Raw genomic sequence first — 13,592 nt, 5'->3', positions numbered from 1 at the left:
GTTTAATTTTCAACTTTTAACACTAGAAGTAGGGGAGTGGCCATACTGGTTAGGAGGAATCTCCCATTTAAGTTACTAGAGTGTGTTAAAGATACATACGGGAAGTTCATAATCCTTAAAGCCTTGATAAATGGGGAAGAATATAGTATTTTAAATGTCTACTGTCCCCGGGCCCATCCTCTTAAGTTTCTAGTCGATGCATTCTCTAAATTGATTAGCCTGGTATCTCAGCATATTATCATAGGGGGAGATTTTAATTGTCTTATGAATCTCATGGTGGACAGGTTGCCCAAAGGCCCCCCAATACACTCTTTACAAACTAAACAATTAGTGGATTTGTGTGTTAAGTTAGGGTTGGTGGATGTCAGGAGGCGTCTCCACCCTACAGGTAGGGATTTTACGTTTTTGCCAATCCACACAGGTGCCACACTAGGATTGATTCCTTTTTGACTCCCATAGCAAACCTGGACTCAGTGGTGTCTTGTATGATTGGTAATATTACCATCTCCGATCATGCTCCAGTGTATTTGGTGTTTAAGGTTAAGGATACTGTAGGAGGTCCAAGGCGAATGGATCCCTTTATCCTTAAGGATACTAAGTTTGTGGAATATTTCTCCAAAGAATTCAGGGTGTTCCGAGACATTAATTCAGCTTCAGCTAGTAGCCCGTCCATTCTCTAGGAAACTGCTAAAGCTTATGCCAGAGAGTTAGTTATTTCCTACTCTGCAATAGGAAGCGGCAGAAGGGTGAGCAGCAGAGTCTGCTCAAAACACGGTTAAAGGCAGCCGAGAAGGTTTACTTTGACAGGCCTTTGTTGACTAAGCTACAGAGGATCACAGCGCCCTCAGGTCTACATTGAACTCCAAGATCACATCGACCGCAAAGAAGGAGCTTACTTTTGTAAAACAAAGGTTGTTTCAGCATGGTGACAAATCAAGCAAGTACTTTGCGTATCTTGCCAGGGAGAAGAGTGCCCCCTTAAGCCATTACATCAATCAGGGAAGGTGCTGGAAACCTAACCTGTGATTCCAAAAAGATTAATGTGGCATTTCAGAGATTTAACTCCGAATTATATTAGGCTAAAAGCTGTGAGGATGGGCAGGGTAGGATGGAGTCGTTTTTCAAACCTCCGGAGCTCCCAGGTGTAGCCCCTGAACAAGAGTCTGTTCTTAATGCCCTGTTAGCAGAGCAAGAGGTGCAGGAGGCTGTGAAGCAGCTCCAGAGTGAAAGGGCGCCTGGTCCCATTGGACTTGCCAGTGAATTTTATACGGAATTTATAAGCATGCTGTCAGGTCCGATGCTCAACATGTTCAATGACTCATACAGTCATGATCGTCTCCCGCCAAGAGAGGCCAATATCTCTCTTATTCTTAAAATAGGGAAAGCCCCAGAGGACTGTGCTTCCTATAGGCCCATTTCACTTCTAAATGTTGATTTTAAAAACCTTTCTAAGACTCTTGAGTTCAGGCTGGGAACTGTGCTCCCTTCCATTATTAAAGAGGACCAGATGGATGTAATTGAAAATTAACAAAATTAACATTTACTGTGAAATCTGAAAGAGAATGCTTTGCTAAATTTAATACTTTACTGAACTTTGCAAATACTTTGCTGAATTCTGCAGTCGAGGAGACAGCTTGTCTTTGCTGAACTTCGCAAACATTCAACCTGTCCTTGCGAGCAGCTGAATTCAGCAAAAAGCTAAGGAAAACATAAAGACAGTTATGTCCATGGCAAGGGAATGAGAAAATAAGAGCTGAATTGTTCCCCAGCCCTTGTCCTTGAGCGTGTGATAAGAATAGTATAAAAAGAACATGTGAATTTTGTTCACGACCCTTACACAAAGCACCTTTGCCAAGTGTATTGGCACCCCCCTGCATGCAGACGTTGAAAAAAATAAAGCTTTTGCTTTGCTCTTGCTAGCAGTTGAGTCAAATCGATTTAATTTCCATGACAGTAAACTTGGGGGCTCATCCCAGGACCCCGCGACTGGGTGAGATTCTGAGGATTCCCAGGAGGTGCAGGCACCAGCGCTTTGAAGGTCTTTTACTTCATCTCGAGCACTGAATTGGCCCCTTTACATGAGAGGACTGGGAATCTATGGATCGCCCCAGTGCCAGGGTTCGACTTGAATAAGGTCGGGGTAAGAGTCGGGGCTTAAGTAATCCTACATACAGACTCATTCTAAGAGAATAAATAAAGCAGGAAAAGGGTCCAATGAACTCTCGTGCAGTATTCAAGTAAAACTCAAGGGAAAGGATTGCCGTCTCTAGAGTGTTTAAGAGACAGAAAGGTGGTTTTAGACTTGGAGCCACCATTGGCTGAGTTGGACTCGCCAAAGACGTACCGGGTAAGTGATTTCTTGTGTACAAAAACCAAGGCATTGAGGTGGACACGCCCATTGAGGGGGATCTCCGGAGATAAAAGCAAGTCAAAGGGAAAAGATAACAGTACCACACGAGAGAGAGAGAGAGAGAGAGCTGAACACTTTTCCAGTAACGCTGAAAATGGGCTCCAGGAAGAGCAAACAAAAAGAGAGTCCACAGAGGACTTGGAATGGCGGACCAAAAATACAATACATGCTAAATAATTACGGCCCAGAGTCTGTAAAGCAGTTAGAATTGTGGATCAAGGAATGTGGTTTTCCGGAGAGAGGAAGTTTTAGTAAAAGGCAGTTGGAAATATTGAGATCACGGTTGGAAGAGAGAGAGAGAAGGAAAATAGGAAGGGAAAAATAGAACCTGTGAATTGGAGTGCTTATAACATGTGGAAGGCTGAGGCTGATATCAGAGAAAGAAAATCTCAAGTAAAAGATAGATCAAATACGCGTACAAACACGTATTTGCACGCGGAAAACAATCTAACGAAGCTGTACAATGTCTTTAGTCTGTTCCAGATCCCTCTGAGACCTGCAGACCCCCACTATGAGATCTGCCAGGTGAAGGTTCCAAGTCGGGGGCCGTTGCCTCAGGGTCTGCTGGATCACCGATAGCACACCATACCCGCAACCAATTGAAGCAAGAAGCCCAAAATGAGGACGGCCACTGCAAGATGGAAAGGCATCCAGGGCCTGCCCACTCTCAGTCCACGATGGACGATGAGTCAGACAGCGAGAGTACTGACGTATGATCATCTAACCAGGTAGTTCTGCAAGCACCAATGGTTAAGGTTGCAGGTCCAGAAGGGTGCCCAGTGCTGGCCCACCAACCATGGACCATGAAGGATTTTAAAAGTGCCTATGGGCAGTTGCCTGACCCACGGTTGGAGGTAATAAGTTCGCTGAAGAAATGACAAAGTTCTGTGCCGAGTTCCGTCCCACGTCACGTGAGATGAGATGTCTCCTGGGACGAAAACTGGATGCCAATGTCACGAAAATCAAGTATAAATGGCCAGCTGTAAATGTCCATGCCAGATCAATCGACCTGCAAGCAGAAGAGAACGGAGACTTTGATGTTTTTGTTGCAGCGCTGGCAACCGCCTATAGGGAGGCATTCCCAGTGCGAATGGACATGACCAAAATTGCAATGTGTAAACAACGAGAAGGTGAGACAGTGTCCCAGTACCTTACGTGCCTCACTGAAGTCCATAACGTCCATAGTAGACTGACACTACCCGAGGACATACGGCAGAGATCACGCCGTATGAAGCACACCTGAGGAACAGCTTCATCGATGGAATTAAGGACGAAATAGCAAAAAAGGTAAAGGGACACATGTATTACCTGGGACACGGGAATTTGATAGAACAACATGTGATACATGCTGAAAAATTGCTGGCCCAAAAGAAGGATAAGCGGAAATTGAAGATGGAAAGCAAGCACAGAGTTCAGCTTACTCTGATTCAGATGGTCACCCAGCCGTTGGAGGGAGGTGCTGCGGAGAAAGAGAGCTGGCAGAGATAGATCTGGCGGGTTTATATCAGAGTGGTGCTGGAAAAGCACAGCAGGTCAGGCAGCATCCGAGGAGCAGGAAAAGCGACGATTCGGGCAAAAGCCCTTCATCAGGAATTCCAGATGGAATTCTGGTTTCCAACATCTTCAGTCCTCACTTTTGCCGAGATTTGGCGGGTGCTGTTTGTGGAGCAGTGGACCACTGGGCAAGACAGTGCCCACACAGACAGTTCCGATCGTCCCTGGAGCCTGGACAGCAGGGTGACTGACAGGGGAAGGCTGAGGTGGAGGTGGGCAGCCCACAAGGTACAGGTAAGCCTCTTTCCCTTATGCTTGGCAATGAAGACTCACTTATGCTAATCTCTTCTACTAACCTTGCGGGCACTGAAACAAGTCCCACCCCCATATTGAGCACTGAGATTGCGAAATATGGACTATATGTTGAATACAACAATGATGTATATAAGTCAATACCTACCTCTATGTTAAATGTGGAAGGTACACCAGTTACCTTTTTGGTAGATACAGGGGCAGCATATTCAGTCCTTAAATTAAGCCAGTTCAGAGAGTCGACACAAATAAAGATTAGTGGAAGGTTCTTGAACACAATGGGTGCATCAGGAGTCGTGGCACAAGAGAGATTTTCCGCACCCCTATGGTGCGAAACTAGTAATGGGAAAACATTCCAATTCTCATTCTTGTTATCGGAATTCTGTCCTTTAAATCTGATGGGTTGGGATCTCATAGGGAGGCTGGAGTTGGATTTGATCAGTACTCCGATGGGTTTGCAGATAATTCAAAGGGAAGATTTACCAGTGCAGGCTGTGAAATATGACCCACGACCCCTGATTTATGTCTATGAGTGGCGGTTAAGCCAGAGGGCAATAAGTTCAGTGAATGAGTCACTCGCCCTGGAAGCAAGTAACCATGGTAATCCTATTAACACCGATTTTCCTGCTGGGGACATGCTGCACTGCACAGCACATATACACCGCGATGGCCCTGATGAATCATATGAGAAGGATTGGTTCAGGAGATTGATTAAGCCAAATCAGTTGTTATTGTTAGAATTTTATTGGAGTGATCACAGATGTGCAGTCAATGTAAACTTATCTAAGGTATCTGTAACAGCAGGCAGACCCTATCTTTTTGATGTGGAAGACTTTGCTCCTCACATGTCACTGGCGAAGATGTCCAGTAACAGGTGGCAGGATTTGAGACCATGGGTGCTAAAGGCACAAAGAACGGAAGGTTGGGTCATCAGGGACGATGTGGGTATCTGGTTCAATGCAGATATGCGGACATACAGGAAGAAACTAAATTGGCTAAATCAGGCAGATAGGACAGTCCAGGTAACCCCCGCTAGCCCTGAAGAGCCTAGGAGGGTAGACTGGTGTTTCCCTAAGACAGAAGTCTCAGACCCAAGATTAAAAACGGCCCTTACTGAATTGTGGGCAAAAGGCAAACATGATGTGGGGCTCATATGAGGCTGTGAACCCATAAGAATAATCCCGAAGTCTGAGTATTGTCCTTGCAAAGCACAATACCATTAAAACCCGAGGCCATAGAAGGAATTACTCCAGTCTTTGAATCCCTCCTAAAGGCTGAAGTGATAATCGCCCGTGAAAACTCACTGGTGAGAACACCCATTTTTCTGGTCAAAAAGGCAAGCATTCCCGGTGAACCAGAGGAATGGAGATTTGTTCAAGACCTGCAGGTAGTCAATAATGCTGTTGTCCCACACACCCCAAATGTTCCCAACCCCTATACTATATTAGCTCAAATTCCACCGGACAGTAAATGGTTCTTCTGTTGTGGATTTAGTAAATGCCTTCTGGGTACACCCAGATAGTCAATTCTGATTCGCCAACCATATACCTTCACATGACTTTGACAAGGTTACTGTGAGTCCCCCATCACATATAATGAGGCTTTACACAGGAGTCTGGAGACTCTTGTTCTAACCCCGGGGTCAGCGCTTCTGCAATATGTAGATGATTGTTTAATATCTGCGCCGACAGAGGAACAATGTGAGAAGGATACCCTTGCGTTGTTCTGCCATCTAACGATGGAAGGGCATAAAGTTAGTCTCGCAAAGCTACAATCTGTGCAACAACAGGTGAAGTTCTTAGGTCACTTAATATCTGAAGAAGGGAAGACCATTGGTCAATACAGAGTTCAAGCAATCCAGCAAATTCCAAAGCCTCACACGAAGAAGTGCTCCTACTGTAGAATGTTTATCCCACATTACGCAACCCTTGAGGCGCCCCTAAGTGACATAGCCCATGGCAAAGGGTTGCAGAGCCAGAGTCCGTTGCAATGGACCCCAAAGGCCGAGAGTGCCTTTGCTGAATTGAAAAGGGCGCTCCAAACTATACCTACACTGGGGATTCTGAATCCAAACAAGCCTTTTGTACAAACGGTAGATGAGAAGTGTGGCTACATGACATCTGTGCTCTTGCAGGATCGTGGGGGAAAATTGAGGTCAGTAGCATATTTTTTGGCTAAACTAGACCCCGTAACGGCAGGATTGCCTCAATGCCTGTGAGCTGAAAAGGCTGTTGTAGCATCCAGGGATATAGTTGGCTATGGTGAATTAACCCTCCTGGTCCCACATGCAGTATCCTAACTGCTTTCTGAGCAAAGGACAGCACACATGTCAGCAGCACGTTGGCTCAGATATAATACCGTGTTACTGGAGATGCCTAACATTACAATAAAGCGATGTAACGTCCTTATTCCTGCTAGCCTTCTCCCCACAGAAAGAGATGGAGGCCCACATGATTGTGTCGCTGTAACTAATGAAATTTGCAGCCCCAGACCAGACTTGCAGGATTCACCACTTCAGAATCCAGATATGGAGTTTTTTTGTGGATGGGTCAGCATTCAGTAGCAAGGGGACAGGCCAGAATTGTGTTGGGTATGTTGTAGTGACTACCCACGAGCTAGCCAAAACAGGATCACTCCCTTGTCATCTGTCAGTGCAAGCAGAGGAGCTGATTGCCTTGACTGAGGCCTGTAAATTGGCTGAGGGAAGGACAATGAATATTTACACCGATAGCAGATACACATTTGGGGTTGTACATGATTGTGGAACCGCTGTGGAAACACAGGGGCTTCTTGACATCCACTGGAAAGCCCAAACACACCGTGGCCTGATTTCTGACCTCCTGGAAACGGTCCTATTGCCTAAATCAATCGCTGTGTGTAAATGTGAAGCCCACATGAAAAATAACAATTCTATTTCTCAAGGTAATGCAAGGGCAGACTCAACAACAAGAACGGTAGCCCAGCAGCTGATAAGTGATCAGTTTGACATGTGTATAACAAAGATGTGTACCCCAACAGCAGACGTACGGGAGTTACAGTCACAGACCACTCCGGAAGAAAAGCACAAGTGGATGAAAGCAGGTTGCAGTGTGCGGGAAGGAGTATGGTGTGGTCCCAATGGTAAACCCTGTCTACCATGATCATTATTTCCATTCTATGCCAAACTGACACATGTTAAGGACCATGTGTCAAAAGGGGGGGATGTATGACAGTATTTCGGCACACTGGTACACTAAGGGATTTACTCATTACTCCCAGAAATATTGTGAACGTTGTGTTATCTGTGCCACTAATAATGTGGGGAGGGGAATACAGATGAGTCAGGCAGCACACCCCCAGCCCAAAAAACCCTTTGAACATTTACAGATGGATTTTATTGAACAAACGCCCAGCGAAGGGAAAAGGTATTGTCTGGTAATAGTTGATATGTTTTCCAAATGGTTGAAAGCGTTCCCCACATCTAAACAGGACGCCAGTGCAGTAGCCAAGGCTTTGCTAATTGAAATAATTCTGAGATGGGGCATCCCTGAAAGGCTCAGTAGTGACAATGGGGCATCATTTGTTAATAATGCCCTACAGCAGATCAGTGATTATTTGGGAATAAACATGAGACAACCCCGTGCCTACCACCCAGTGAGCGGTGGGGCAGTGGAAAGAGAAAATGCTACCTTAAAAAAATAAATTGACAAAATGTTGTGAGGAATTATGGGTGACATGGACAAAGGCACTTCCAATTGTGCTAATGTATACAAGATCTAGGAGGAGAGGAAGAGCTAATCTTAGCCCGTTTGAGATTTTGTTTGGTAGGCTGCCCAACACAGGAACTGGCCCAACACCTAAGGTAAGACAGATAACAGGCCACTGTGAGGATGAGATGTTGTGTTACTGTATAAAACTGTCTACACTTTTGTCTCAAGTACAGAATTAGGTGAAAGCAGTAGTACTCCAACCAGCAGGAGGGACACTACATGATCTAGAACTGGGAGACTGGATAGCGGTGAAAGACTTCAGGAGGAAAAGCTGGAAGGCGAAGAGGTGGCTGGGACCGTTTCAAATGCTCCTCACAACACAGACAGCTGTTAAGGTCACCAATTTTTAGCTATCTGGCTCTGTATATTTTTTTAAAATCTGGCTCTTTTTTTTGTTGTCCTTGTCATAAAATGACAAAAAGGGGGAAAATGTAATGGAAAATTAACAAAATTAACATTGTGAAATCTGAAAGAGAATGCTTTGCTAAATTTAATACTTTGCTGAATTTTGCAAACACTTTGCTGAATTCTGCAGTCAAGGAGACAGCTTGTCTTTGCTGAACTTCGCAAACATTCAACCTGTCCTTGCGAGCAGCCAAATTCAGCAAAAAGTGAAGGAAAACATAAACTCAGTTATGTCCATGGCAAGGGAATGAGAAAATAAGAGCTCAAATGTTTCCCAGCCCTTGTCCTTGAGCATGTGATAAGAATAGTATAAAAAGAACGTGTGAATTTTGGTTCACAGCCCTTACACAAAGTGCCTTTGCCAAGTATATTGCCCCCCTCCTGCATGCAGAGGTTAAAAAAAAATAAAGCTTTTGCTTTGCTCTTGCTAGCAGTTGAGTCAAGTTGATTTAATTTCCATGACAATGGGCTTTATAAAAGGCCGCAGATCTTCCAATAATGTTAGGAGGTTACTTAATGTCATTCAAGCATGTCAACAGCAGTCTGTACAGGGATTAGTGACCTCTCTAGATGCAGAGAAGGCATTTGACCAAGTTGAGTGGCTGTACCTTTTTTATACTGTAGAACAGTTTGGCTTGAGCAAAGTCTTTATAAGATGGGTAAAGGTTCTTTATAGCGATCCTCTTGCTGCAGTTCTCACCAATGCTATGCGATCAAGTAATTTTAATACCTTTAAGGGCAGTTGACGGGGCTGTCCCCTCTCACCATTGCTTTTTACATTGGTGTTGAGCCACTGGCAGAGGCCGTACATAGGGATCCTAATATACCAGCCCCAGAAGTGGGGTCAAAATCACATAAGATTTCATTGTATGTGGACGATGTCCTCATCTTTTTGTCAAAACCAGCAGCTTTAGTGCCTCGTCTGATATAATACATCAATTCGTTTGGCACCTTTTCGGGTTACAAGATCAACTTTGCAAAATCGGAGGCTATGCTGATGGTTGATCTTACAGAAAAACCAAGTTTGGAGGGCGAATCTCGCTTCCCTTTTAAGTGGTCACTGGGGGGGGTTTCTTTATTTAGATATATTCATTATTCTCATTTTTGATTGGCTGTTTAAAGCTAATTTTATTTATTTATTCAACAAAATCAAACAAGACCTTCCAAGATGGGAGGCTCTTCCAGTTTCTTATACAGGTTGGATATCCCCTGTCTACTGTACCCTATGCGAATGGTCCCTTTGATTTTCACTAGGCAAACATTCAGGAATTTGTACGGCTGGTTTAACTCTTTTATCTGGCATCGTATGCTGTCCCTTATTAAGCTATCTAAATTGCAACAGCCCCACAGACTAGGGGGAGTGGATCTCCTGGCCGTTCAAAACTATCAACTAAGTGCACTTCTATCCTATGTGAGTGACTGGGCCTGTGAGGACCATCTTTCAATATGTTTAGATATTGAAACTTCTGAATCAAGGTGCCCTCTTTCTAGTTTGCTGTTCTTGGACAAAATGAGGACAGTTAAGAATATTGCCACAACTCAATCGTTATTAATACTGTTAAAGCATGGAGGGCAATGCAGCAGAGTGAAGGCAGTATTGCCAAAACATCATTTCTTAAACCTACAATTAACATGCTGGGGTTTCAACCAGGGATGATAGACTCTGGGTTTAAACTCTGGGCAGCTAGGGGTGTGTCTTGCCTGGGTGATTTATTTGAGGGGGATACAATGATGACTTTTGACCAGTTAGCTTGGAAATACGAGTTACCTAGCAGGGACCTCTCCTCTGTCATTTTTTTCCAAATTAGGGATTCCATTCAAAAAAGGACTACCCTTTCAACCAACCCCTACAGATCCGACTAAGAGAACAGGGTAGGAGAAAGTGAGGACTGCAGATGCTGGAGATCAGAGTCGACAGTGTGTTTCTAGGAAAGCACAGGAGGTCAGGCAGCATCTGAGGAGCAGGAGAATCAATATTTCAGGCACGAGCCCTTCATCAGGCAAGCCTTCATGAATGAGGCTTGTGAGCTGAGAGGGTGGAGTGATAAATGGGAGAGGTGGAGCTGGGAAAGGTAGCTGAGGGTGCAATAGGTAGACAGAGGTGGGGATAATGGCAATAGGTCGGAGAGGAAGGTGGAGCAGATGGGTGGGAAGGAAGATGAACAGGTAGGACAGGTCATGAGGGCGGTGCCGAATTGGAAGGTTGGAACAGGGATAAGGTGGGGGAAAGGGGAAATGAGGAAACTGGTGAAATCCACATTGATCCCTTGTGGTTGGAGGGTCCTGAGGTGGAAGATGAGGTGTTCTTCCACCAGGCATCAGGTGGTTAGGGTGGAGGCCCAGGACCTGCATGTCCTTGGCAGAATGGGTGGAGGAGTTGAAGTGTTCGGCGACAGGGTGGTGGGGTTGATTGGTGCGGGTGTCCCAGATTTGTTCTCTGAAGCGCTCTGCAAGTAGGTATCCTTTCTCTCCAGTGTGAAGGAGACTGAATCGAGAGCAACAGATACAGTAAATGATATGTGTGGAAGTGCAGGTAAAAGTCTGAAGGGTGTTGAAGGTTCCTTTGGGGCTTTGGACAGAGGTGAGGGGGGAGATGTGGGTGCAGGAGAAGAGAGTGCTAAGTGCTAAGAATACATTTTCTGTCAGCACTCTTTATCACCTGGTGAGGGGTGGTCCCTCAGAGGAGACCGAACAGTTTTGTGGGGTGGGAGAGGGAATTGGGCTTGAGATCTCCTCAGAGACTTGGGAGGATGTTTGGGAAAACATGAGAAAGATCTTGATTTGTAATAGGATTCATGCTTTACAGTTGAAGATTCTCCACAGGGTCCACTTGGCTCCAGATTGTTTATCAAAATTTAAAGCAGGAGTATCTTCAACATGTCCCAAGTGCAAAGCAAATACGGGTACTCTCAGTCATTGCCTCTGGTCCTGCTACAGGCTCTGGACATACTGGAGCACTGTGGTGGATGCAACAGAGAGGATCTTGTGGACAAGAGTGGAGATGGACCCGGTTTCTCTTGTTCTCTTCTTCACTGCCTGCCCAGTGTACTCTCTTTGGATGCGCATAAGAAAAAAACTGTTTAATATTCTTATTTTTTTGCACAAGAAAGAATATTCTGCTAGGTTGGGTGTCTGAGAATTCCCGAGGTTTGTTGGGCTGGCGTAAAATAGTCATGGAGGATATCCCTTTGGATGTTCTTACAAGTATGGTGCACCATAAAACTGAGAATTTCTATAAGACGTGGCAGCCCTTTTTGGATTACCTGGACACAGATCTGTCTACCACACTAATAAGGGCTTTTATATCGCTATAACCATTGTGTTTTATGAATTTAATATCCAGGGAGGAGGAATTACAAATGCATGAATATGTGTAAATTATTGCTCTCAATGGTCGAGAGCTAGTGTTTCCTTTTGCTGAGCTGTTTTACCATTATTTATTAGTTAGGTGTTAATTATTACTTATTATTTATTTATGTATTTAGTTGTTTTTTTCTATATAGATATATGTATTTGTACATGAGGGAGGTTTTTTAAAATATTTTTTGCTCTTTTCCTGTACTGTTTTGAATTGTATGGTTTTGTACTTTGTGCAATATTAAAAAATCTTATTTTTCAGTAAAAACATATTTTTAATAAAATCTCATTAGTGAAACTCACCTCATTGATATGCAGTTTCCCATTCTCTCATCGGTTCAATACAAACCAGAAACAAAAATCAGAGTGGATACCTGTTAGATCCAGTTTGTGACTTGCTGCTCAAACTCTCCATCTTGGACAGCAGTCACCAACATCTCAGGGTACATTCTATTAGCAGTGACTGTACACACACTGTACCCACAGAAGTTGGCATCTGGCACATCCAAGTCTCATCACATCCTCGTGGCACATGCCAATACACTTGCATGATGGTTCTGCACTTTAATGCTGCATCTCTGAGTGTGCCAGCAGCTTTATCTGCATTACTGCTGGGATACTTGGCAGACAGGGTCAGACACCCAGCTCATGGGATGGACCAGGTTGCATCTCAGGGCTGCTCGCTAGTTCCCTCAGTGGTCGCTCACTTTGCACCTATTCAGATGTTTGCAGTATGTCTGCTTTTTGCTTGTTTCATTATCTGGAACGAAAGAGCTCACAGTGCTTCCATCTTGCCTTGCCTTGAGGTAGAGAAGCAAAGCCGGGCAGTTTGTCATAGTTATCAGCTATCATCAGTCAAGGGATGTATATGTTGCTGTACGACACTGTGCTACATCAATCTCACACATGCATCATGTGTCAGCAACTAGCAGCAATTCAATGTAGGGCAGGGAGGGGGGACAAATACAATAGAGCATGGGACAACAAGGATTAATGTACAATGTTGTTGAGGAGGTGGGGGATGCTGTTCATCAACAGTCAGTACCACCATGGCTTCACTGGGGGTCAGTGCAGTACAATATCACCAAGACAATGTCATATGCCTGGGCTTGGGGTAAACCATGGAGATGAAGAGTTAAATAATCAGTTTGAGTGGGAACATGGGGAAGTTCAAAGCTGTTGAGGTTATGGGGAGGGTTACCAAGAAGGCAATATGAAGATTTGAGGGAGGGGTTCACCTAGATAGAGAAGCTGGCGAAGGGTCTCACTCAATGAAGCATGATCACAGCTTCCTTCCATCATGATGCAAACCACAAATGACCAATAGAGAGGAAATGGCTGCCTGGAGTGGGAGAGGGGTAAATGATTCATTCTGAGGGAGGGGGATTTTGTGTAATATAAGGCCCTTTAAAGGGAAACAGGCACTGATACAGTGCAGGGGGAAGACAACTGTGAGCACTAACTGTTGGATGTGAACCTTATGCATTGACCTACTGTGCAGAGTTCAAATCTAGGCCCCAGGCTCTCTTGACCACATCATGCAGCGTCAGGGACCTATCCTACTAATATCTGTGAGGCACAGGAAATATATTGCGACCTTGAAAGATTGCCCCCAGTTGCCCAAGTGGCAATCACCTTCCAAGGTCTGTCAGACTGCACATGGTACAGGAACTGCTCACTTCACACCTTGGACCATAAAACATTGTGTAAGTATGGCCATGGTCTGTACCTTCATTCTTGGAGCTGCCGCTGGAATGATATTCGCTCACACAACCAATGACAAAAAATGAACATATATTTAAAATGTGAGAATACATTTATAATGAAGTTTTACCCTTTGTGCCCTCAGAAAGTCTTCTCTTCCT

The sequence above is a fragment of the Chiloscyllium punctatum genome, chromosome 48 (genome assembly GCF_047496795.1).
Source record: "Chiloscyllium punctatum isolate Juve2018m chromosome 48, sChiPun1.3, whole genome shotgun sequence".
Lineage (NCBI taxonomy): Eukaryota > Metazoa > Chordata > Chondrichthyes > Orectolobiformes > Hemiscylliidae > Chiloscyllium > Chiloscyllium punctatum.
Note: the sequence above shows the minus strand (reverse complement) of the source record.